At 38.8% G+C, this 26,103-nt stretch overlaps 1 protein-coding gene across 2 annotated transcripts in view; it reads right to left on the minus strand.

The window, feature by feature from the left end:
• SPSB4 (splA/ryanodine receptor domain and SOCS box containing 4) overlaps positions 1 to 26,103 on the minus strand; it is a 128,711-nt gene that overhangs the window by 91,795 nt on the left and 10,813 nt on the right. For both annotated transcript variants that reach the window (XM_061378881.1, XM_061378882.1), the window contains exon 2: positions 14,670 to 14,881. The gene's annotated coding sequence lies outside the window, so the exon portion shown is untranslated. The remainder of the gene's footprint in view (positions 1 to 14,669; positions 14,882 to 26,103) is intronic.

Raw genomic sequence — 26,103 nt, forward strand, 5'->3', positions numbered from 1 at the left:
CAAGCTACTTGACATCTCCAGTTTCTTTGAATTCACTGGGAGGAAAGAACATTTAATGGAATCTGTGGAGAGCAGGAGAGGAAAAACTAGTATTTTTCTGTGTTGGATGTTAAAAAAGTACTTAATAAACTCTTATTTACTTCTCCCACACACAGTTAACTGGATCAATGTATTGTCTGCAACACAGCATTCCCACCTCAAGCTATTCACCTCTAATTGATTTCTTCCTGGATGCCATGATACAAACGTTGGAACAGAATTTCTCGTCTGGAGAAGTGCTGTCACCCACCTCTCTTGACGACACCAGGAAGCACAGCCAGTACCTGAAACTCGATATGCCAAGAGCTCCTTTCCTTTGAAAGATTAACTGGTTAGCATCTAACATAATAATTGCATGGTATAATGCTGAATTTCCAGCTGCTTCCACTTTTTTAGAGAAAGACACTTTTTTTCTTTAATCTTTTGATCAAAAAAGAAGACATCTTTAATGGAAACAAATTAGTTATTGTTTACCTCCATTAATAAACCATATCATCAGGGTATACCCCCAAATAAGAAGTATCTTATGCATTCTATATACGTTATGAGATGGAACATTTCTTATCTACATTTGTAGATTGTTCTGTCAAGGAAAATTGATCTGTTTGAACAGTAACTTCTTCCCAATTCTGACATATGGCAGAAGAACAGTTTGGCCAAGAAAGAAAAAGAAAACCTAACAGCAATATTGTGTTGTTCAGTGCCTGAGTTCAGAAAGTTAACTGATAATAACAGCACAGTCAAGTGGTCAGACATGCCCGTAGTTTGCCAGAACAAACACTCATCAGAATCACCTTCCAAAACAGCAAAGTCACTCTGCAACGTATTTGGGGATAATTAATACTACTCCCAGACCTCCTCTCTTCTTTATGAGAAGCCTACGTTTTATTATTAGAAAAAAAATTTAGCACCAAAAATGCTAATAAACTCCCAAACATTTGTTTGCTGAGTTGTGATCTAAAGAGAACAAGTTACATTCAGTGCCACAGAAGGTGCTGACTGACCTAGCTCTGCCCTGTCCTGCATTCATCTGACAGCCCTATGCTAGGGATGATGAAGAAAATCAACTGTATCCCAGCCAAAGCCAGCACACCCTCTCAGTCAGCGAGGCAACCTGTGTCTTACATTAGCTACCCTCCATACCATACACTTGCAAGATACAACAACAGACCTCTCAAAGCATACATATACGTCACTGAGGATATCTAGATATATATATGTAGACATCTAAAACTGCACTTTCCTATCTTAAGCCCAGCTTCTAGAACATTTTTGCCAGAAAGAGATTTTCTGACCCTTTCTATACAGTCAGTTGCATTCCTTACGAATGAAAGACATAGCCTATTTCAGAAATAATTCAGGAACACAGGCCTCCCTCTGCCAGATATTTTGTCATGGGATGCTGACGTGAATCATGATCACAGTGTGTCAGCCATCTCTGGGGCAGTCACCCGTGGAAGTCTCTAACAGCAGAACTGGGGATGAGCACAGGCTGCTCAAGAAGCTTTGTAATTGCATGCTAGCTCACTTGTAAGTCAGCAGCTCTGTCATTAAACTGCAATAACACCACTACGATGCAGAAAGCTCAAGTCAGAGATGGAGTTAAATAGCATGTTGCCAGACTATGTTCAGGTTGGCAAATAAATGAATTCTAATTCAAATGAAACTTCCCTTAATCATAGCACAATATTACCACGTGGTTAATTAGAAGCTATTTTTAATTAGACTAAAAAGTTATTTAATGGACAAGAGAGCAGGCTTTTAGAAGCTACATATACATGCAGCTAGCTATTTATTATATAGCTCTGATCTCCCATCCATATAAAATTGCTGCCGCAGTTGCTACACACTTCAAAAAGCTTTTAACTCCAGTTCCTTAGGTCAACACAAAGAAATCAACTTTGACAAGATCCTTTACAATTTTCTTAGGTAAAAGAAAAATCCCACATAGAAGATGCATAAAGCTTTTTCCTTCTCTAATACATCACACTGTCAAAAATCTATTCAAAATCTAGAAGATGAAAGGAGGAGGATGCTACAGGAAAACTAAGAACACCACATGCACTGAGAACAAATGACAGCACATTCATTAATAGAAGTACAATGTGTTTCCCTCTCTGCTCTTCTAGCTAGCTATACTCAAATTCGAATAAGTAACTTTTAGGAATGTTCTCAGAGCTTTTTTTTCAAAGCTGATCCACATATTTGAAAAAAATGAAATAAAATTCAACCAACATTTCAGAATGTTAGTTCAGTTGTACGTGCTTACAGATTTTCACTACAGAAGTTTGTCCACTACACAAAAAGTGTGTTGGTATTTCTCCTCATTAAAAAAAATGACACTGTCAAAAATTCCAGCTAAGAAAAAGCTTAATTCAAATCTATAGACTTTTATCAACACAACAGAAGCATTTGATTTCTCAGTAAAACATAATCTCTTTATGAGATTATTAAAATGAAAATGCTAAATATATCTATTGAAAATTGAATTAAATAACTTTAAGATCCCATTTATTATTAAAATCTTATTTACTTGAGACCATGAGACATGTAGTTTAAAGTGCTGATGGGAAATAATTGAAACCCGTTAAGTCTAGCACCCTTTATAACCAATTTCAGCCACAAAAAATAGAAAAATAGCCAAACCATATACATAACAAAATCTCCACTATCATTTATACCCCACCCCTGAGAGTGTTCAAAGCCAGGCTGGACAGAGCCTTGGACAACACGGTCTAGTGTGAGGCTTCCCTGCCCATGGCAGGGGGGTTGGAACTAGATGATCTTAAGATCCTTTCCAACCCTAAGCATTCTATGATTGTATGATTTAGCCAAATAAGGCATCAGCTTTCTTTTCATTACAACACAGCAAAATGGAGGCTCTAGAAAATTACTGTCTGGAGGAAGGAAGATTGATTGATAACATTAATCCATGCTGCTGACAACTAAACTTGTAATTTGAAGTCATGTTGTTTTGAGAATATGGACATTTTAAAAAGAAATGTTAAAATCAATATTTGGTTCAGGCGCCTGAAGCATGTTAAGCAGCTGACTATAACTCAAATGTATTTTTAGGGTCCCTTAAGCCATTTCAAATTAAATGGACTTTTTAAAGCTAGTGGAACTGCAGATAGCTCCACTTAGCACTATCTTGTCATAAAGGTGTAGCTCAGGAAAGATGCTTGTGAAAAGAAGGAGCTAATATGCAAAAGCTATTGTTGTTCATTTCTTTAAAAGCATAGTGCTAATGCTTGTTAATTGTATTGCTCAGCAGCAGGAAAACAATGACAGGATTAACTCATCTTCAAGACAATGCACCACAGTCTTAATTAATGTAAAACTCCAGAGGAATTATGGATGGCAAATACTGAAAAGCAACTCTAATAGCTGTGCAGTTCTTGGATCTCCTTTTCTCCCATTCCTGTGTCAACCAGCACCACCGCAGCCCTGGCTCCAGCCATGTACGTCTGCAAGGTCAGCAAGGGAGGTGATGGAGGAGGAAGAAATCTTCAGAGAGCCTAAATAACGTATATGGTCTCCCAGCTACAAACTATTAATCTAATGAAAAGCAATTTAGCTAAGGCTGAATGTTGCTTCTCCACACTTTAAAGGACAAAAACCCGTTTTAAGGACTGATTCCAAGGGCAACAGACAACAAAGACATTTCCAGAAGTGTGTTCTCATTACTGCTGCACTTCAGGCGAGCCAGGAAAGTCACTGCTGACCTTGTGCCAACAGAGAGGAGGAAGTCTTGTAAGGGAAAAACCATCCTAACAAAACAACCCAGAGAAAGCTCTCCCCGTTTCCTTTGAAGCCTCTTCTGCAAAAGGAAAGTTCTGCTCTAAATAAGAGACTGTCCCCAAGTTGGTTAAATGTGCAATTAAGTTGTCTTTAGAAAAAACTAATTCTCAATGTAGGAGTTAATTACAATTCTTCAAGCAACTCACAACATAGGTTTTCTTACAGTAGAGCAAGAAGGATCAGATTACTAAAATGACTCAGTGTTCTAGTGAAAGTACTCTGAAATAGATTTAGTAATATGCAGGAAAATCTTCTCAGATTAGGGTTTGTTATTTTAAGCATTTTTTCTTATTTAGAAAAGTAATAATATTAAGACGTATTTTCACACATCTATCACACAATCATACATCCAGGTAAGAGAAGCCCTGAAGACAACCTGTAAATGAATCCCACATGGGAGCTGATGCTATGGTTGCCAGCCTCGGCTGATACATCATAGGTACTTGGATGCAGAAAATGCAAAATGGAATAGTATGTCAATGTCATCTATGCTGTGGTAATAAACCTAAAACAGTAAGGAAGGCACCCCTGGGAGAAATAAGGCAAAGACAAACCCCAGGGTAGCACTGGCAAATAGATTTTTCTGAACTACAGACAGTAGTTCTCTTGGTTTTGGTAGGTACCTTTTCCAGAGGGCCGGAAGCTTAGAAGGCTAAAGAGGTAGTGAGTACTCTACTCAAGGAAATAACACTCAGGTTCGGTATTCCCAAAGAGATCACATCAGATAACAGACCTCTTTTTATAGCTGAAGTAGTTCAAGGGATTGTAAAGTTTTTACAGATTCAGTGGAGATTACATGGAGGCCACACGTGGAAAGGTAGAAAGAATGAATCAAATGACAGAGAGGCAGTTATCAAAACTGTGTTAGGAGACTCAGCTGGGCTGGGTAGAAGTTTTACTACCAGCATTGTTAAGAATTCAGTTCACACTGAGAATAAGGAAGGGAATTCTATATAGAAAGCTGTATCTTGCCATGTGGACAGAGAAACCAGATCAAATTAATATAAAGGGGGATACTATAATAACAGAATATCTCCTTTCTCTGTCACAGACTATATCTCTATGTATTTAAATAAGCACACTCCTCTGCCTTTGGACACACCGGTCCACGACTGCCAGCCTGGGTTGAGGTGTATATAGGATGTGGAAGGATGAACCTGTAAGAGAAAAGCAGAAAGGACCTTTCACAGTGCTCCAGATACTCAAGTAAACAGGCCACCACATGAGGAGTGGATTTCAGAGGAAGTGGAATCACTAAAGATGAAATTTCTGAAATGCAAATGAACTGCATTTGGAGTGATTTAGAGTCACTGTATCATTTAGTTTGCAAACAAGGAGAGGTTTTTATTTGCATTTATGTGCTAATTCAATGCACCTGCAAATGTTAAGCTTCTAGAGACAAGTAATTGGAAAGTGAGACTCATCTGAAATGTAATTCAGGTAACTCTCAAAGGGCTTATATGTTGTAGGCATACAGTTAAAAAAAAAAATTGGAACTTACTGTTATGTAGGCACATAATTAAAAATTGGAACTTGTGTTACTATGGAAAAAAAACTGGACAGATAAAAGGGCCTCCTAAAAGGTAAGGATGGCCTACTGGCTATTGCACACCAGGCAACATACCCTGGTTTTGGCACAATGCCTAGACTTGTTTTTAAGTAGGCTCACTTTGAAATGAGTATGAGGAACGTTTGTGTGCATAAGCATTGATCTTTAAATACTACGTAATAAAAATCCCACTATGCAGAATACAGAAGTTAATCATACCTCACTACACATGCTATAACTGACAGCCATTGAATAAACAAAATCTACATTAAAGCACATCACTGAGAACAAAATCTTGTATGGAGCAACCTTTCCACATCAACAGTTCTCAGACTGTTGTGATTCAGAGGCACTAGCAAGTATGCTTGGAAAATGAAATCACCAAAAGCTCTGAAGATCTGAAGAAGCGTAACAGCTGAGGTGTGGTTGGAAGTCCAGAGCCCACAGTGTTTGGGCATGTTCAGAACTAGAACAGCCAATGCCCCCATCCTTTCGCCAAGTATTTGCCCATGGAAGACAGCACATGACAGGCAACAGTGGGAATTTACAGCATGCAACTTGAGTTATATGTATGCCCTCATATAGTTATACCCACTAGACAGGAAGGAGGATAGCCACAGTGCTTACTGTTTAGGATTGGAAGGGACCTTAAAGCTGCCATGGGCAGAGACACTTTCCAATAGACCAGGTTGCTCCAAGCCCCATCCAACCTGGCCTTGAACACTGCGAGGGATGGGGAAGCCACAGCTTCTTTGGGAGAACCTGCGCCAGCACCTCACCACCCTCACAGGGAAGAACTTCTTCCTAACATCTGATCTAAATCTCCCCTCTGTCAGTTTGAAAATATTACATTATAATGATATTTAAGTTATAAATTAAAGTTATAACTCTATTTTAATTTATGTAATATTATATTATGTGCATTAATTAAGAGTATATAATTATAATTTACTGATCTTTTATTACCTGATTTATAATTATAGTCAAGTTAGGGTTACAGTTACATTATACGTCACCTGCTGGGGGTACCTATGTCTTACTTTTAGCTATGTAAGAATCCTCTGCAGCTCAATTAGGAGTCTAAAGGCTTGAATCTCTGCTCTGCACAACATTATGAATACTCAATAATTTCACCCTCAACCTATGGAACACTCATTTCCACAGATAAAACAGAAAATGTCCCAAAATACACCACCAGCTTTGCAGATACTGAGGAAGAGAAATCCATAACCCAGAGAGCTTTTTCCTTTAGTAACCCTTAATGCTTTTCACAGACACGGATTAAACTCAAATACTCAAAAATAGCACTATTTCCCAAGAAGCTGAAAAGTCTGAAGTCACTACATGAAAGCTTTTCAAGTCCTTACATAGTCTCCGAAAATATGGTAAAATCATACAGCTACTGTATTACATGACACTGAACAACTAAGAAAAGCCTGCCAAATGGCTGTAATCCACACTTAACAACTTGGGAAGTTCTTCTCCGAGTTGCTGCCAGTTTTAGATTCCTTAGATATGACCAGGAATTTGGTTTGCTGGTTTGCCTGGTTAAAAAGCTGCATTTCTTAATTTCAAACCATCACTCCAGCAGCCACAAAGCTGTGACCTTGTATGTTTTAATTACCCACTAGTAAGAACAGAAACTTGTCAATCAGAAGGTCGCTATGATAATGCTTCACAAAATAACTTGAAATCTCACAAAAGAAAGCAAGAAGAAAACAAGTTACATCAGTATAGTGCTCTTTAGCCAATCATTTTATATTTTAGTCATGTAAAAATATCCAAATATGAAGATATAAACCAGCCAAGAAAGATACATTTGGTCTCTAGCATAACTTAGTGATAAATGGACATCTATAAGAAATACTCTTGTTTATAAACATGCTTTCCCAGACTTTCCATATTTGTTTCACCCCATTTGAACTATCAGAGCAATGCCAAACAAATACCTTATTTGAATCAAAGAAGAGGACACACCTCTGTCCTGGTCCTTGTTGCTTCACACAGATTATGATGTTTATCACCTCTTATCACTTCACCATTAATTCTTTAAGCTGCAAATTAGACTGCAACACTCATTGTACTGTCAAGATAACAAATTGCAACATCTGCCCTTAGCTTCATGCACAGGATAAGGGGAAGGACTAGCCATCTGCACAGGTCTTTAACACTAAAGAGATGGAGACACATCATTCTTTACCACAACAGGTTAAACATTAACACATTTTGCATCTTTTTTGAAAGTTTGGAACTGCATCTTACTGTATATCAATGATTTTTTCAAAAGCAGAAACCATTTCAATTATACAGTAACATGCATCTACAAATCCAGTTTGAGGGCTGATCTGAACATTTTAATGAAGCAAAGCTTTTACTAAGCAAAGAAATGCTCTCTGACATTGTAGTGAAATCCTCAAAAGCTAACAGCCATGACTGCATATACCCCAGCCTACACCAGTTTCACTGGTGTGAGAGAATAACAGAGTGAGAAGCAGTATGCTCATCTCCTGGAGCAATTCATATGTGTTCTGCTATTCAACCTTATCCATGTATTCCACTACAGGTTTTTCAAGAGCAAGACAACCGAACTCTTCTGTTATGCTGGCAGCATGCTGAATTTGAGCTGTTTATGATCAAAACATGAGCGTTTTACCCATACCTTCTCATTAGACCAAATACAGCTAAGTGAAATCAAAACTCTCCCATCACAATGAAATAAAACCCCCAAAGTCTGCTCTGCCACCAGTGCTTGCTTTCTGCACCACCACTGATGCCTTCTGTACCTGGAGAAAAGCCTAAATTTATAGAAAGCAGGTTTTTAAAGGACTTCCCTATTCTCCTCGTCTCCTTTTTTTTTTTTTTTTTTTTTTTTTAAGTTACAAGTTATACTAATGCCAAATTAAGACAAAGTTTTGCTTATCCACAACTACTGGGGGGGGGGGGGAAGTTTAATAGACTTCCCAAAAATTATGCCCTTGGAGGTTTCAAATTCCTCAAGACCTTTCAGAAAATCAGAAAAATCAGATTAACACAATCTTGGAACATGTATTTGAATGCCTTACACCTCAGGGTATACTTACGACATGTCACCTCTGCAGAACAGCTGGAGATTTGTTGGGTGCCTCATTCACTCGTTATGGTACCATACTTTTGGCCATAGAACACCCTCTTAAATTCCTTTACGTTCACTACACTTATAAAAGCAGGTTGCTCATGATAATGATAACACTTGCTGCATAAGCTATTGTAACATACCATCTACAACAGTTTCAGTTGGGAGACAAGGCAGGCGGTAAGAATCCTCAAACAAGTGCAGGAATTTGCATCAAAATTTGCTTGACTTAACACAGCATCTCAAATCTGGTTTCTCTTTTACTACGCACATAGTTCTCATACTTATTTCTTCTAGGAGGAGCACTCAATTTATGTAGAACAAAGACATATGTGTTGCTGTGCTTCTAAAACAAAGCTTGACTTATAAAATGTGATTAAAGTTTCTAAGTGCTAAGAACTACCCTCTGACTCTAAACTTTCTCCTGCCTTTTTTAAAGACAGTCAGTCTGGCACAAAGACTAGATTGTTATAACGTTTTCTTTTCAAATCCTCTTACGTGTAAAGCACCTCTTGTTTTCAGAGAGGTTACAAGAAGTGAAATTGTAAAAGAGAGAAAGGACTTGAAGGAAAAAAGGGCAAAATATATCAAAATGATTGGATTCGGAGGTTTGAGGCTTCTTTGTGAGGTTTGGTTTTGTATCAACTCAGTGAATATGGAAGCCAGTCTCAGCACATTTACAGCTTTATCTGGAGTCCCCTTCGACTGTACTATCTCAACAACCAGACCAGTTTAAGACCACGCAGCGTTACCTCGGGGTAAACCACTATCAAGCTTCATAAACATGGTGAAGGCCCAATCCCAGACACTCTGAGCACCACCGGCATATATTAACATGTACACAAACAGGCCTATCACCTCAGAAGAAAGCAAAAACACCTAGTTCTGAAGTGGCCTTCAAATACTCCCAATTGTAACTGCCTGGAAATGATACCGTTTTGCCACAGTATCTGTAGTGCAACACTGAAGAAACTCAGTTATCAGGTTTGGGTTTGCCTTTTCCTCCACCCCCACTCCTCTCCTTTTTGTGTTTGCATGTGAAAGATTTGCTATGCTTGAGAAAGCTTCAATGCCTGAATGTAGATACTTAACGGTATCAGGTCAAAATAAGACCATGTTCATAGCTATCCTTTTTGACTAACAAGATCACAGAAGCAATTATTAATTCTCACTTTTAGGCTTTCACTGGAAAACAAGGCTGAGGATGGTCAACAGAATTTAAAAATAAGAAAGTAAGTATTGCTCAGGCTAGTCCTGTTTTACAGTGGTCATTTCTACTTTTATATATACACTGTAAACTATTCCATCACTACAGATTTCCCACCTCGTGTTCACACAGTGCAACGTAATGTTTCCTAGTTTCTCCACTCTTTCTTCATTTTTAACCAGTAAATTGCTGCAATCAATCTCTACATTGCAGGAATGCTATATAACTGGAAAAAAATCTACCCTCCCCCAAACACACTAAACTTTTAGCATGTTCCTTCTTCTGCATTCTTTCTCACTTACCCCCAGTCCTATTCTCTCAATGGCTTTGTAAATCAACCAGTTTCCAAGAGTGTATTTGCAGAAAGCATCTCAGACATGCGAAGCTGCTAAGTTTTTGTCTGTCCCATACAATATGGAATACATCAGTGAAAAAGTATAGCAGTGCAAGTTTTAATTCATATGCTCTAGAAAGTATTGATCTTGGAAAAATGTGCAGCTCAGCATTCTCCATTCCCCCCCTCTTCTCATATGAAAACTAAAATAAATATACAACATATTCCTACAAAAACCATCTTATGCATCAGAGTAGCTACATATCTAGTACCTTACTGCTGTTCTTTTCAAGCCTGGGTTTTCATCTGCAAAAATAATCTAGGAATGGGAAAACTCTCCCATGAACTAAGATCAGCAAGACCCATTTCTCCCCTTCCCCTTCCTTGGAGTGAGGTGCTTCAATACAAGACCCACCCTGGCAGCCAGACAATAAAGCTGCAAATAACTTATTCTGATCAAAGCCCCATCTGCTTGGCAGCAGCAATTCAACTGCACTTGTGGTTTTTGTATGGCTGCAGCTTCTGAATTGAATGATCCTTTCATTTAGATGGAAGTTTAAACAAAATATGGTAATTAGCATCAACCACTGTGGCTTTCAGGGCTACTGTCTACAAAGACATCTCTAATAAAAGGACTTTCCTGCTTTCCCATCTAATTACACAACATTGTTGAACAATACAATTTAAATTTAAATCAGGCAGCTCTTTTTTTCCTTTAAGCCAGTTCACAGACTTCCTGCCTTATACACTACCTATAGGGTGGCAGAGACTATGATTAAAAAGAAGAATTCCACCTCAAAGCCATCTCACTGGATTTTGGTTTATCTTCCCCTGAGGAATATGGCTGTGGTTGGCAATATTTAGCACTAGGCTTGCTAGTATAAATCTCTGCTTTTTCAAATGGATGCAGGATTTAGCTTTATACCATGGTAGGGTAAAAAAAATAGACATTATGTAGCACTGCAGTTTTACGACATAATAAAAGATGCCAGCATGCAATGATGAATGTTTTAATGAGACATCCACAATGCTGTAGTCAATAAAACCCTTTATAGGCACAATCCTATAACAAGATGAACATTTTATCCACTACCCATTTTTGTTTAGGTACCATAATCCCTCATTAAAATGAAATCAATAGTGGAAAATTCAATCTTACCCCCCCAAAAAAAGGGTATTTTGGGAAAACGATATTTTACAGACACACAACTGCATACTGATCTCACAGCAAAGCCAACGTGGGTCTGACTAACACTCGGGCTGAAAGGGAAACCCCTGGGGTGTAGCAGCAGGTGCTGCAGAAAAAAGCCAGTGGCCCAGTGTCAAACACTTAGTAAACATTAGTCCACAAAAACAGATTGAATGGAAAGACTTAATCTGGCCCCATCACTGCTGATGAGCTGGTAGGCAGGAATAAAACACTGGTTTAAAGCTTCTGGCTGGGGCAGGGATTTGGACACCTGAATTCCCCCAGGCTGCTCTGACAACTCCAATCTAAAGATTTATCCTACAGACTTTTCTTACCACCTTCCATCTGCCAAGTGAAACAAAAAGGGCAGGCAGATGAAACAGATCTCAGGGAAACACATATTTTAGTGGCGTGAGTTATAATTTGAGGGAACAGTTTTAGTGTGTATGTAGTAAGTCTGGCATATTTGTGAAACTCATTTTTAGAAATATAATTGGAAAAGAAAGCTCCAGATGGGTCAGCAGCATCCTCCAGTAGTTCCAAAACAGAAGAAGTAGTAGCAACACAATGCACCAAATGAGAAAAACTTTCTATTTAAATAACATCATCTACTGTACATTCCCCAAACAGCCAAATCCCAAACAGATTTGGAATTGGAATACAGACAGCATTCCTCACTTACATCCTGTTACAGAGCTGAACAGTAAACTAGAGCGAGTTAAAATAGAAATGCTGTGTTAAATCCAACTTGACAGTCCCAGCTTTTAGTAACTATTTCAAGGAAGTGGTCTCCCACCCAAACACCTTGAGCAGACCAACTTGGAAGCTCCTCTTCTCCCAACCTGCAGTACAGCTGCTTGCATCAAGTAGTTCTTTCCTTCTCTTCTTGACCTGAGCTATTATTGCATCCCTATCTCAAGAACAGGCAGTTTCTTCTTCAAGTTTGTTGCCCAGGAAAATGGTGTGTGGACTTTTCTCACCTGACACATAATAAGCAAGGCACCTAGAAATCCACCTAACCTAGCAATGAAACACAAGCATTCTCCTGCTTTCCACTGGGGAAAAAATCCCTGTCACAAACATACTGACAGTTTCGGAGAGAAGTGGCAAAAAGAATGGAATCTGAAAGTGCTGTTCATCAGGAAACTGCTTGGGAGACATTCAGTTGTCTCCTGAGGAAGGAGAGCTTACAGCAGTTTTAAAACCTGCAGCAGACAGAAATAGGAATTCTCACCATAAATTACTGCCTTCTTCAGAATTATTGTTGCCTACATCTCCTTGATAATATGTTAAGATACATTTAGCAATAGTCAATAAAAGATTCATGAATTCTTAATAAACTCTCATAGAATGATGGGGAAAGCGTTTTACACGAGATACAATACAAAGTCCGATACCCACAAGGCTCTGAAACAGCAAAGACTTTTAAATTGCCCTTTTAACATCTGTGAGAACTCTGTCACTCCTGTTTCTCTGTTTCTGTAACAGAACCTCTCACATAGCACCTTTGTGTTTAACAGGTTGAGGCTAGAAGCTTGTGGCTGGGTATCATTTCCAAAGGCATGTTCTAAAGTCATCATTTTGGTTAACTTGTGATCTGAATACATCTTTGAGTTAAAAAAAAAACAATAATAGGAATCACTAAAAGGTGATCTTTTATGTCTTAGCAGGAATGCTGCCAAATACTGTGCCCTTAGTTGGTGCAAGCAGAAAACTGCATTAACTTGAAAACTGTGCATCATGCACATTACCAAAAAATGACCTTCAGCACAGAGGAAAGCATTTGCCAGTTGTGTAGCAGCTACTGTTATGCCAGAAGAAACCACAGCAAATTTCATTATGATACAGCAATTTTACTTGGAATTTAACTTAAAACTTTCAGTAAGGAGGACTTGCTGCACTGAAAATACTTCTTCTAAGCGAAACTGAAATATCCCATGAAAGAAAACACATGCACAGTGCCACGGCTACAGCCACACAGGCTCTTAGCTTTGGCACAAGCAGAAACACACACATATGTTGTACAACAGCTTCCACTGATGCATCCCTGGAGAGAGATTCCCAGGATGGGACTGGTACCACTGGTCCTGCTTCAGCACAAGTGGCTCAACTCATGCCTGCACGTTTCAGCTACTTTAGATCACATGGGCTGCTGCGCTGACTGGATCATGAAGTGTGGGAAAGCAAGAACCCCTTTTTTCCTAGAGGGCATTATCAGACATACATATCAAATTCTTTATCAGTTCGCTAGTCATGTTGCTGAGTAATGTCTTCTGTAGCTTTTTTTTATATCAGAACAAAATGTCACGCAAGGAGAATTTTCAGCTTCTCAGAACTTAGTTGCTGCTTCAACCAGCCCTGACAATGACTCCACAGGGATCTTTGTAGAAAATGGAAGTAATGCAGCACGGAAAGGGCTAGCCTGTCTTCATTGTGCTTGAAGTACTACAATTAGACACCTTCAGCCCCAGCAATGACAACCTTAATAAATGTTTTTTGATATTCCTATCATTAATGCAGCTCTAATGGTAAAATTTAAACACTGTGGATTAAATGGCACCATGTTAAAAAGAAATATTTTCCTCCATTAACACAAACAAAAAACGAAGGTGTAGAATACAGGGTGTTTTATGGAAAGAGACCCACAAAACCCAAGATACATATTGAGCTCACATTAGCAGGCCTGGGACAAAATGAGTTCTGAGACCTACAGGCAATCATTTTGTAGTATTCATCCTCTTGAAAAAGACTTCTGGACCCAACTGAGCATGCTAGCTGCATAGCAACATCTCAGTGATCAGATCTCAGTCTTCGTAACGTCAGGAAAAAGAAGGTTTGATCCTTAGGAAAGGAGGGTCGCATGAAATCAAGTGTTTGCTGACAAGCAATCAGGATGGATTCATGCCCACCACAAGCACATATTCCAGGTTCTTTCAAAGAGAGGAAGCTTTACTTTGCAATCACTATATTTGAAACATGTTTTCCCCACCGCCACAGCTTAAGGTAACATCCTATATAATGCCAATCTCCTACTGACAGACCAACTACTGCCAGCCATTAATACACTCCCATCTACAGCAGTCTGAGATGACTCAATAAAAATTATACTCAACAGCTCTCAAGGGAAAGGATGAATACACACACCATAGTACAACTTCACAGAAGATACTTGCCTAGGATACCATGTTTACATGAAATGTAGTTGCAATTATGCAAAGCCATTATCATGATTATTTTTTGCCAGTTTTGACAGAACTGTGTATCTCATTCCAGCACATACAGATAGTAGCTTGCTTTTAAAGCCAAGAAACCTTCAATAGAACATTAGTATAAATATAATTTTCTAAAATGGTAACTAGGTTTTTTTTTTGCAGTGGAAAGCAGAAATAGGCCTATGTTTCCCTCCCCTTTTTCATCAGTGCCATTCATTGCACCTACCAATCAAGCTGCCGCTCAAAGGACTTGTCCAAAATCATCACCACTTGTTAATGCACAGAGAACTGCATCCACTGGCTCATAGGCAGTGATCGGACCCATTCAGACCTGGATAAGCATTGCACACTTCTTGTATTCCATTCCTGACTCCTGTTTGTCTACCTTGTATTTCATTGTAGGAAGCATCAAGGGCTGCTCCATCCAAACAGAGGAGTCTAAAGGGCAGAACAAAAGACTGGCTGAACACCTCAATTTCTGCTTTGCCTTCGATAGTGATCTTCCATCGAATCAAACATGTTCTTCAACATCTGTGCAAGTGCTGACAACTCTGATTTCCCAACTGTTTAGAAAGCGTAGGACTCTCTGTGGAGGCATTAATCATTTTCTTTTTCTGCCACTTCAGTCCTCAGAAATGTAAACATGTTCATAGTTTGCATGCAAACTCCACTACCAGTTACACCCCAGATAAGAGTATGAAAACCAGAATAGCTATGCAAGGATATCTTATTGCTGGTTAGTTCAGAAAGGCAAACATGGGATTTAGCTCCATGACAGCTCAGGCAGTAAAACAAATAGCATGCCAGCTCTGCAGAGCATAATCAGAGCACAATTAGAAGCAAGTGACACAGCCACCTACACACTGAAAACACGCTGTCAAGTAAAATGCTGCATCAGCCAATCTCTGAGTATACAGTGAAAAAGTCTAAAAAAAACTTTCAGAGCAGTGAGACATCCAAATCAGTGCAAGACTCATGTAATCCTTTTTCATTTGATGCTTCACGTATAACCAGTAAATCCTATGTCAATTCACACTGCAGTGTAACACTGGTGTTTTCCTACCATCTCCAGTGGGTGGATTATAATGCCTCCACTTTGTCTAAGCACTGAAGTGAGGTCACTTTTTTTATTCCCCAGGAATTCAGATAGCTTTGGAAAGTGGTGGCAATAAATTGACAAAAGCCTTAAACAAACAAAGAAGCAAACCGCATCTTAATTGTGCTTCCTGCAAAGAACATTAAAAACCCCATAGATTCAAATCATATTTTTCTATCTAAAAAGTGATTCTCTGGTTCCGCCTTCAAATCCTCAAATACACAGCAGTAACTATGAAATAAGGAGCACAGGCCAGGGTGGATGTGGTTCTAAGTTGAAGATGTCCCTGCCCATTGCAGGAGGGGTTAGACTCAACTTTAAAGATGAGCGTTGAAGGTGCTTTCCAACCTAAACCATTCTATGATTCGATGATTATGTTATAACAACTGTACTACCAAGTGCCCCACTCTTTGCTGACATGCTGGGTAAAATCTGTGCCACAGCAACACAAAAGTTTCCCTTTTAAATAGAAAAGTATCAGAACAAAAGTTGTATGTGAAGATTTCTGCATATACACTTGCATAATTTATTTCTGCAGTTTAAAAATAACCTATGACTCCAAAGTAGTTCACACTATAAGTCAATGGAAGTAATACAAAGGAAAATCTGTTTCACCATTCCTTTGTTCTAACAACTTCTGTCTCTGATTTTGTACATGAACTACAGTTCTTTCAAGGTATATAAGGTCCCAAAACATACATTAAAATATATCTCAATTCTGACAGTTTTGAGATGTTAATTTCTGTTTCTACTCTTACACAACTCTTCCTAAATTGTCAGGTAAGAGTAGAAACAGAAATTAATTAATTTCTACTCTTACATGACTCTTCCCAAATTGTCATGTAAGAGCACCAAGCTAAAGAAGACTCTATACATATGAAACATATTGTAGAACAGAATCCCAAACCATCAGAAACCCAAAAGCAAATTTTCACAGCAAAGGACTCAAATGATTGCTGATAACCTGAGAATAACAAAATCCAAATAAATGAAAAGTTCTCCACAATCTGCTTGAAAACAGTGGGTAAAAAAAACAAAAAAGATGAAAAACCCATGACTCATTCACTAATTCACAATTACTAATTTATTCACTGAGCTACAATGGTATTTTAGTCTGAAAAGCAAACACTGGTGGTTGCCATTACATAGACTTCAAATCTAGTATTTCAAGCAGATGGCTGTAGGAGTTTGGATCATTTTCTTGTTTACTACTTCCACTTGCTTGTTGTTTTTAGATTTGGACCCATTCCTACCAAAGCACAAAAGAGCAACTAGATAAGGGATTTGCAGTTGTATATTTGCAGTCTGTGCTAATAACAGTGTATATATTAATGTCATATAGAAATCAGCAGAAGCTTGAAAATAAATGTTGGGGGGGGGGGGAGGGGGAGGGTTGTTAGGTTATGTATACTCTATATTATGCCATACCTGACATTTCTAAGAATCGCAGGCTTCTGTAAAATCTAAGACAGGGGGGAGGGGGGGGGGGGGGGAAAGGAAGAAAATAAAAATGTCTTTAGAATGAGTTAGTGGCTTGAAGAGCAGACGATTAGATGGTCTAAGCACACACCTACACTGGCAGTGTAACATCCCTGTATGAGTCAAAGCCCTCAAACAGGGCAGCAGGCTTGGTTACCTACAGCAACAGAGTTGGCAGCAGCTTGCACTTCCATGCTGGGCTGCAAGGATGCATCAGAGAAGCAGCACCTCTGGTCCAGTGTGAGCTCAGCTAGGCCCAGATCTGCACCGTGCTCCTCCAGGGCTGGAAGCAATATTCAGCGGGCCCAGGAGCACGTCCTGCTTCCCCATCTCTTTGGAGGGGCTACTCTTAAGATAAAGTCAAAAGATGCTGCTGATCCTGTGCCAATGGCACTCAATGGCCTGACAGATATAAGCCATTTTTATGGGCAAAATGTGCTCAAACTGTATCTTCAACACTACAGGAACTGTGGAAGCAAAGAACAGGCAGCTACATGGGAATGCTAAAAACAGTATGTCAAAAGTGAGAAGAGATAAGAAATCCAAATGAGGACTTTAAAGGGAACAGTATCTCTAGCTGCTCCCAGGCTAAGAAAAAGTTTGAACATTTGCTTACTTTCTTGCTTATTCTTTAAACACAAGAAAATTCATGGGTTTGCTGAAATCAGGGTGGTGGTGAGTAAGAGGAACTGCAAGGTCCTGCACTAAAATCAAGAAAAGTTTAAGGTAGTTGTTTTGAACAAAAGAAAAGGAAGCTAGGAGAAAATTAGGTTCAACTAAGACTAAGCAAAATGTGGGGGTTTTTATATACATATAAATTCATTTTGTATCTTCATGTGAGATATATAGGAATGATTCCTGTCAGCAATTTAGGAGTCCTTGTTATCATTGTACTTTGGGTGGAATCGAAAATCCTTGAAATCACTGTATCATGTGTAGAATGTATAAGAATGATCAGATTATGATAGATGTTCCTATCAATATAACGATGAAAGAGAAGAAGAATCAAAGGAATAATCCTTCTTAATCAAACGCTTTGTTACTTTAAGGGGTACTTTGTTTAACTACTTGAATGTCTCAAACGTTTTGCTAATTAAAGGGGTACTTTGTTTAACTGCTTGAATGCCTTAAGGGGGTTAGGTAATCAAGAGATACATCCTGTTACAGGATGAGGTGAAACTTGTCTATTGAATAAGTAACTATATAAGAAATGGAATTTAGGGGGCTAAAATGGTGGTTAAGCTTGTGATAGACATCCCCTGTTAATAAAAAAATTAATTAAATCAGATCATGGCCAGGATGGCATTTTTATAATATTCATAACGAAATAAGAGATCCTCCTTTGTGCACTCTGAACCATGGCACAGACAGTCCCTTGGATTGCAAACCTCAGAGAACTTGATTTCTACACATTTGACTACCTGTGGACACCTACAAATTTTGGATGGAAAAAAGAATTTCTTTTTAGATAGAGCTACAGACTCTGCTTGGAAATATTTTAATTCATCCATTTTACATTATCACTGGATGTGGCTGTGGGTACCAGAATCACCTTACGCAAGTTCTGAAGGTGAAAAAGCCGCAAAGGGAAGAAAAGCAGTTCTGTCAGCAGCAGCAGGGTACAATCAATAGCATCCCACATTAGACAATCAGTGCCACAGTGTATCATTCCCAATTTCTTAAACAAATGTTTTAAATTGAATTCTTAAATAATTGAAAGGAATCTACTTCATGTAGAAAAGTGGCCATTAAGGAAGTGCTTTACAAGAGACTCACAACTTTAATCACCTTCAGTTGAACAGAGTTGAGCTGAGTTCAACATTTGCATAAGCAAATTAAAAAATCTATAGCATAAAAACAAGGATTTAAAAGATTCCTTAAAAATATATTTAAATAAATGACTGATTACATGTAGCTCTGTACCCAGAATTGTTAAGTTTACTATGCACTGTTAAAAAGAAAGAAGAGCATGCTGTTGGTACTGTTTGCTGACTGCAGTTCATTTCTGTGCAATCCCACACAAATGAATCTCCAGTGTGACTCAGGTGAATAGGGATTTACAGAATCCTTCCCTTTGGTTAATATTAGTTAAAACTACGGCTAAAGCAACATGCTTTTGTGCTGCTACTTCAACTAAAAAGCAAAAAAGACATTAGATACAATACTGAATTCAGAAGACAAGCAGACCGTCAATCACACACATGGTTCTTTTTTAATTGTCTTAATTTTTCAGTAGAGGGTTGTATGCTATCAAAATTTCACAAAAGACAGTAAAATAAAAATTGGCTAGTTTTTAATGTATTAACTTCAAACTATAGAATGTAGTAGGATTCTGTTGAATGAAGGGATTTTATTTGGAAAAGTTCACAATTTCTAGGAGCGATCAACACTTATTCTAAATTCGTAAGATATTCCTACCAAATGTCAGCTCCATTATAATGATTTCATTCCAAAAAACAACTTCTGTAGGACTTCTCTGAGCAAAACCTGCAGGTTTCTCTTGGCATAACTCATCATCTCAACAACACTCAATCAACCCATTAAGATAAAGGAATCAAGGAGGAAAATTAGAACATATGTACCACCTAAGTACAAACACTAGGCTTATAAGAAACTGTATGAAAGGATGTACACATAAATAGTTTTAGTATTTCGATTACTGTGTTCCTGTTAAGAATTACAGGAAAAATTCATAACATCATATGTTTGCTACAAAATTTATCCTCAAGCCCTCTCTGAAAGCAAGAAACCCAGTTGTTCACACTAACTGTAACTATACACCTATTTTACAGGCATGAAGATGTGCATGTGGCCATTCCTGGGTTTAGAGTCCCTTTAAATGCACTATCAATCAGTTACAGATTGCACAGCCAACTGCAATTATGCATTTACAGCAATCAGGTGTCCCAAGTAATTTAACATTAAAATTTCAAAGTCTTTCAGGGAGGGTTTACATTTACTGTCCATGTCTGCAAAAGTATTATTGAAAACAATCTTAAATTTGTCCCTGACATTTATTTCTGGTGATTATGTGGTTCCTAAGCATAAAGGCTATTAGGACAGGTGTTTAAAAAAGAACCAAAATAACTGCTTACTTCCTTCTGCGTGGAAAATTCTATATCCAATGCTGAGTAAAGCACAGGGTGCACCTGGAACCAGGCCATGCTCTGCTTTAGGAACAGAAAAATTACTGAAGCATTGGAACCTTTTTTCAGCTAAACATCTGGACAAACTGGCCAGTGAGATCAATTTGGAACCATTACTCACCACTACAGTCACTTCTTTGATTGAGAAGAACATTCTCAAGAACACCGAGAAGAACATTGATTGAGAAGACCATGTGTGGCATGTCCTATCTGATTGTTATTTGGTGCTAATAACCACCAAATCATCCAACTGACCAGGCCAGAGAAAGCATCTGGACATACCCAGCTACTTACAGCTCAGTTTTTCACCTGGCCTGGCCAGGAAGATTCCAGTTGCAGGGCTTCACTCTGCTTCATTACTTACTAACAACCTGAGCATCTCAATTCCTGTAGCACAATACATCTCCCATGAGCTTCTTATAAAACTGCTTGTCACAAAAATTACAAATAATAAAACAAAATAAAGAGTTTGTACACAAAGAAAAAATTACAATTTCTCTGTTTTTTCCATTAAGATTTCCTTCCCCTAACCGATTTCCTTATTTTCTTCACTTGGTTTCTATGTGTCGACTTGAAGTGCAACTAAAACTTTCTAGGAAGTAACAGTTGCAAACCCTGTGAGGGATTCAAAAACCTCATTGCATGTAATTACGACAAAAACTCTGAAAACCTTCCATAAAACACGTATTTTCCTATGACATACAAGCAGTCTGTGACAGCATTCCTGCAGTGACCAGCATGCAGCCAAACCTAACAGCATATGGACATCCACTTTTCTAGCTAATCATGCTGCAGCCATCTGCAGATGTATCACGCTGAACAAGTGACGAGTAATTAAGATGATTTGCTTTAACACAGATGGGTACATTTTTTGATACATTATCTCCCTGCAATACAAGAACCATTGAAAGAACTGAAGAAAGAAATACCAGTTAACAAACTCTGCCTCACTGCACCCAAAGCACCTTATTCTGCTCCCCAGGTCTTAATTCAAATAAACCCAGCCTTAGCTGCTGCTTAGATTTCCTCCAGCTTGCTCAGTCTAGGTCTGCAGGTTGTCTCTCCTCTGTGTTTTCTTGGCTTTCTTGGCGTCTTAGCCACCTTTGGAGCCTGTCAACAAGTGCCTGGGAGGATTCTGTGGGTTAACCCTGGCAGGAGGCCGACACCTCTCCCAGTCTCTCCACTATCTGGATGAGACTATCAGGGAGGTGTGAATGCCTACAGCTTGTGTGTGGCCTGGGTAAAGTTAATTTCTTAACCCTTTCCTTTGCCAGTCAGAGAGCAGAACCCACACTCTGCTAAAGATACAGATAAAACATATAGAGATACAACATAAAGCCACAGGGGACCACTGCCACAGCTGGGGAGGAGCATCACTGTTGTTTGCAGCCACAGGACAAAATGACTTCTCACAGAAGGTGAAAATATACATGGGCATAACTGTAGGATGAGACTGTAAAGCCTTAGGGGCTCAGCAATCAATAAGAATTAATCTGTAGTTTACAGGAAGTTAATTGTTCCTCCTGACTGTAACTGAGTCCTGAGAAAGCTCACACAAAATATAGCTGGTGCAGTTTAACCTACAGTAAACTGCACATCAAAATGTCTAGGGTGGAAATCTGGTGGGGAAAAAGTCCCTATATGCTCTCCTACAAAAATAGTGTAAGAATGACACAACTTTTACAGGAAAGAACAGCACATGAAAAAATGATCAATAATATTTTTTGACCTGCTGCATGTCTTCGCATGAATTTAATTTTTCAAAACATTTGTTATCAGTGACATTCCCACTGCTAACACATTGCCTTATAGGAAGGAGAGTTCATCCTTTACTAAACTCTTTACTAATCTGAGTATTGCTGGAGGATATCCACGCAGCAGCAATACATACTCTGATAATAAATGTTGTAATGGGAGCACAAACAGTGTTCATAACCTAAAAACTGCTTACATTGGGTTTAGTCTTTTTAAGGATCGATGTGTCTCAGAAAGAGAGCAGTGCTGTTTTTGCCAGGACCCATTATGCTCTCAAGAGTTTCCTGACCACTCTCTTTACCACTACAAAAGTGAACTTTAAAATTTAAACATGGAGTACAAATTAAATGCTAGTTTATGGGGGTTTGTTCCTATTAACTGCCATCTTTTGATTCGCTGATGGTTCTGGAAGATGCAGTACTGCCAAGTCCAAGTGTTCAAAGGTGATGAGTCAGGCCACAAATTCCAGGAGACCTTGTAGATTAACAGCCAAGTTGGATGGTTTATTTTATTTTTATTTTCTATTATCTGGATTTTAATTAATGGTAAGGTCCACAAACTTTTATTAGCCTGGAGCCTTTCTTTGTTTTCCAGAACAGTATGTAAATTCTTGAGGCTTGCATGCAAACAAATGAGATACGAATTGCCAATACTGAGTTAAGGGGAAATAACTGAAGTGAAGAAACTGTCAAGATTGTGCCAATATAAGAAATAAAGACAACATCAGCATAGAAAAAAAGTAAACCTGCATCTACTATAAACTAGTCTTGAAGTCTCACTCATTGATAAAAAATACCAGGTGTAGTATGTTACATCTCACTCAGACACACTGAGAGCTGGGATTTGCACAGTGTTCTCTATAGGTTTTCCTGGTTAGTGTAACTCCTAGTATGTAATGGCAACTAATACAATCCATGGAAATTCTGTCTTCAATTCCAAGTTATAAGATTTGCTTTTGGTGGATAGTTAAAAAATTAAAGTGCTATTATCATCCTAGTTTTTAGATAGATTTAAAAACCAAAACAAACCCAACACATTCCACCTATCCCACCTTTTGTGGGCTTACAAAATACCTTGAAACTCTGTAACAGTTTGTTGGTTGGGTTTTGATGGTGTTTTCTTCTTGTTGTGGGTTTTTTGTTTTGCACTTTTTTGAGGACTAGAGACATATTAAAGGACATCCAAATGTGTTGGTCATAAATTGTAGGGAGTGGTATATATGATCAGAATATAAGTGACTTCAAATGAACCTACTAATTTTGCTGTCAGTACCAGTCTACATCAAGCCATCTCTTACATGGACCGCACTGTGCTTACATGGCTTTGCCAAATGAGATGCCTCACTTAGCACAATTACAAAACAGTCTCTTTTGAAAGGGAATGAAGTCAATCAATTCACCACTGAGCTTTTAGGGGACCCATCACTCTACCTTGTACTCATTAGCACTGGAAGTGGTAAAGTGAGCGATTTACTTATGGTGCCTTACGATGCCTGTTTAAAAGGGATGAAAGGACAGAAGACACAAAAACCCAGCTAAATTCAGCTTGAGAGAAAAGATTCAGCAGTACTGAGTAACAGGAAGAGTTTGTGTAATGTATTGACTAGGTTGGCAAGCTCTGATATAATTAGAATGAGGAATAACTGCAGCAAACTGCTGGCATACACTGGATTCACTTGTGCTTAATGGGCCATCACCAGCCTTGGTGGGATTTTTCTGTTTGTTTTTAAGACCAACAAGAATGCTGGAAAATGAAAGATCTCTCAAGGACAGCCATTACATAAACAGGAAATAGTAAAGGAGCTATTCCATCAAGGTACTCAGCTTTAGGAAGAGAGGATAAAGAGCAACACAGGCAGATTTCTAGATGAATGGTGACACTAAGCTGACTGTCTGGCAGAACCCATAGCAGCTGATTAAGAAGAAAAGGGGGAAATGTGATTAAGCCATATTGTAGGTAACAGTTTCATACTGTACTGTCGTCTCTGAAACTCTCTAAAATGAGCTTTTTACAGGGTCTGACATAGCATTATATACACATAAACATACTTCAACAGCAAGAACCTAAAACAAGTGAATATGGAAGAAATAAAACATATTGATTAAAAGTACTTGAATTAGTACAGAAGAGCCTCAGATCCAGGTCAGTGTAAGCTGGCCTTTAGGGAAGCAGTCAAACGTACTTAGCAGTTTAAGTACCCAGGTCCATAGTTCAGTATTGTTTTTGTTTCTTTGCTCAGAAAAGCAACATAAAGAAGCTAAACCAGGTTATCTGCAGAGAATTCAAGCCAAAATGAATCACCCCAAACCACCCAACACTCAAACACAGCTCTTCATATTCTCCTTAGGAATACAAATGAGCCCTGCCCTTGTTATCAGGTGCTAACTGGCAAGGCACCCTGCTGCCTCTGATGTGATAGGGATGAGCAAATGCCTTTATGAATTTTTGGTGACAGCCTTAGGAAAAGTGTCACACACTGAAAACCAAAAATCAAACATGCCTCAAAGCCAAGTGTGGGATTTCCAAACGTAAAACTAGTGATGAGGTTTAGAAGTAACAAGGCCATCAATGAACCTGGACACTGGAATGGGGCATCATTTGTATTACTATGCCTGTGATGTAACTGTGTGCATTCTCAACTTGAATTGTTCAAGATTCTCCTTGCAGCCATGCTAGACTCAGCTCTTATTTTCAATTGAGACTTGATTATTCCATCATGTTGACATAAATTGGGAACAACTTCATAAAAGCAAAAGAATAAACGACCCAAAAGACTTCTTAAGACCGGTACAGATTTTCTGCTGAAGGTGTTTTACACTCCCTGTCACCATGTACCTCACAATCACCACAGTAAAACATAAGTAAGCTATTTTTATTTCACGGATGGGAAACCTATTGGGATAAAACACAAAAATCCAACAGAACAGGGACAAATGCTCTGGTAAACATAAATATAAATGTCCAGGTAGACAGAGACATACATAACCCATGCAGGCATCTGTGTGCTGTGAGTACACATAAGGTAAAAAAGCATTTGTGCATGTAAGTGCCTACATGTATGAGCTGACCTCAGATCCTTGTCCTATTGAGTTTCCTGATACTGCACAGAGCAAATCTGCATCATTGGATAAAGAACAGTAAAAAGACACTTGAGCTACAAGTAACATGTAAAACAAAGCAGCACGGTCACAACAACACGAGTTTAGTAAGTCACATACATTGCCACTGAGGCTACATTGCCTTTCAGAGAATGAAAACTACTATCATTGTATGGCCCCACTGATCTGTCCTCACTGCGAACACAGTCCTTTTTATAATGCTGTGTGCAGTACTACAAAGAATGAATGACCAGAAGTATTTCATGGATTAAGAATTAGTGATCCCAGACAAGTACCAGAGCAGAGGCTCCCCCATTCCTTCAGGCTATATTCACCAGCTACATCTGTAATCCCAACAAACTGAAATACTGCCTGGCAGTAGAAATGAACAATTTAAATATGATTTTGTCTGAATCTCCACAATATTAAATTAATGCTGCCTTTGGGCAGGGAAGTAGATTAGATAAGCTTGCAAATCCTGTATAACCCTGATTCTCATGATTCTACTACTGCTCAGGATTGCCGCCTACTCCGTCACCATGCTGCCCCAGTGGCATTCAGGTGACATCCTTCCCTTTGTGCATCAAACCCCTTAAAATATTTTCAACTCTTCCACTTTTTAATTTATTTCCCCCCAAAACAGCTAGTCATAGAATCATAAAATCACAGAATAGTTAGCATTGGAAAGGACCTTAAGATGATCCAGTTCCAACCCTCAGCCACAAGCAGGGACACCTCACACTGAGCATGTTGTCCAAGGCTCTGTCCAGCCTGGCCTTGAACACTGCCAGGGATGGAGCATTTACCACTTCTTTGGGCAACCTGTTCCAGCACCTCACCACCCTCACAGTAAACAACTTCTTCCTTACATCTAATCTGAATTTCCCCTGTTTAAGTTCAAACCCATTCCCCCTTGTCCTATCACTACAGTCGCTGATGAAGAGCCCTTGTCCAGTATCCTTGTAGGCCTCCTTTAGATATTGGAAGGCTGCTCTGAGATCTCCACGCAGCCTTCTCTTTTCCAAGCTGAACAGTCACCAATATGGACTATACCAATCATTGATACAGTAACTTAATACCTATGTT

Source organism: Neopsephotus bourkii, unplaced genomic scaffold, assembly GCF_033783945.1.
Source record: "Neopsephotus bourkii isolate Nb327-2 ecotype Australia unplaced genomic scaffold, CSIRO-AGI_Nbou_v1 NB_1768, whole genome shotgun sequence".
NCBI lineage: Eukaryota > Metazoa > Chordata > Aves > Psittaciformes > Psittacidae > Neopsephotus > Neopsephotus bourkii.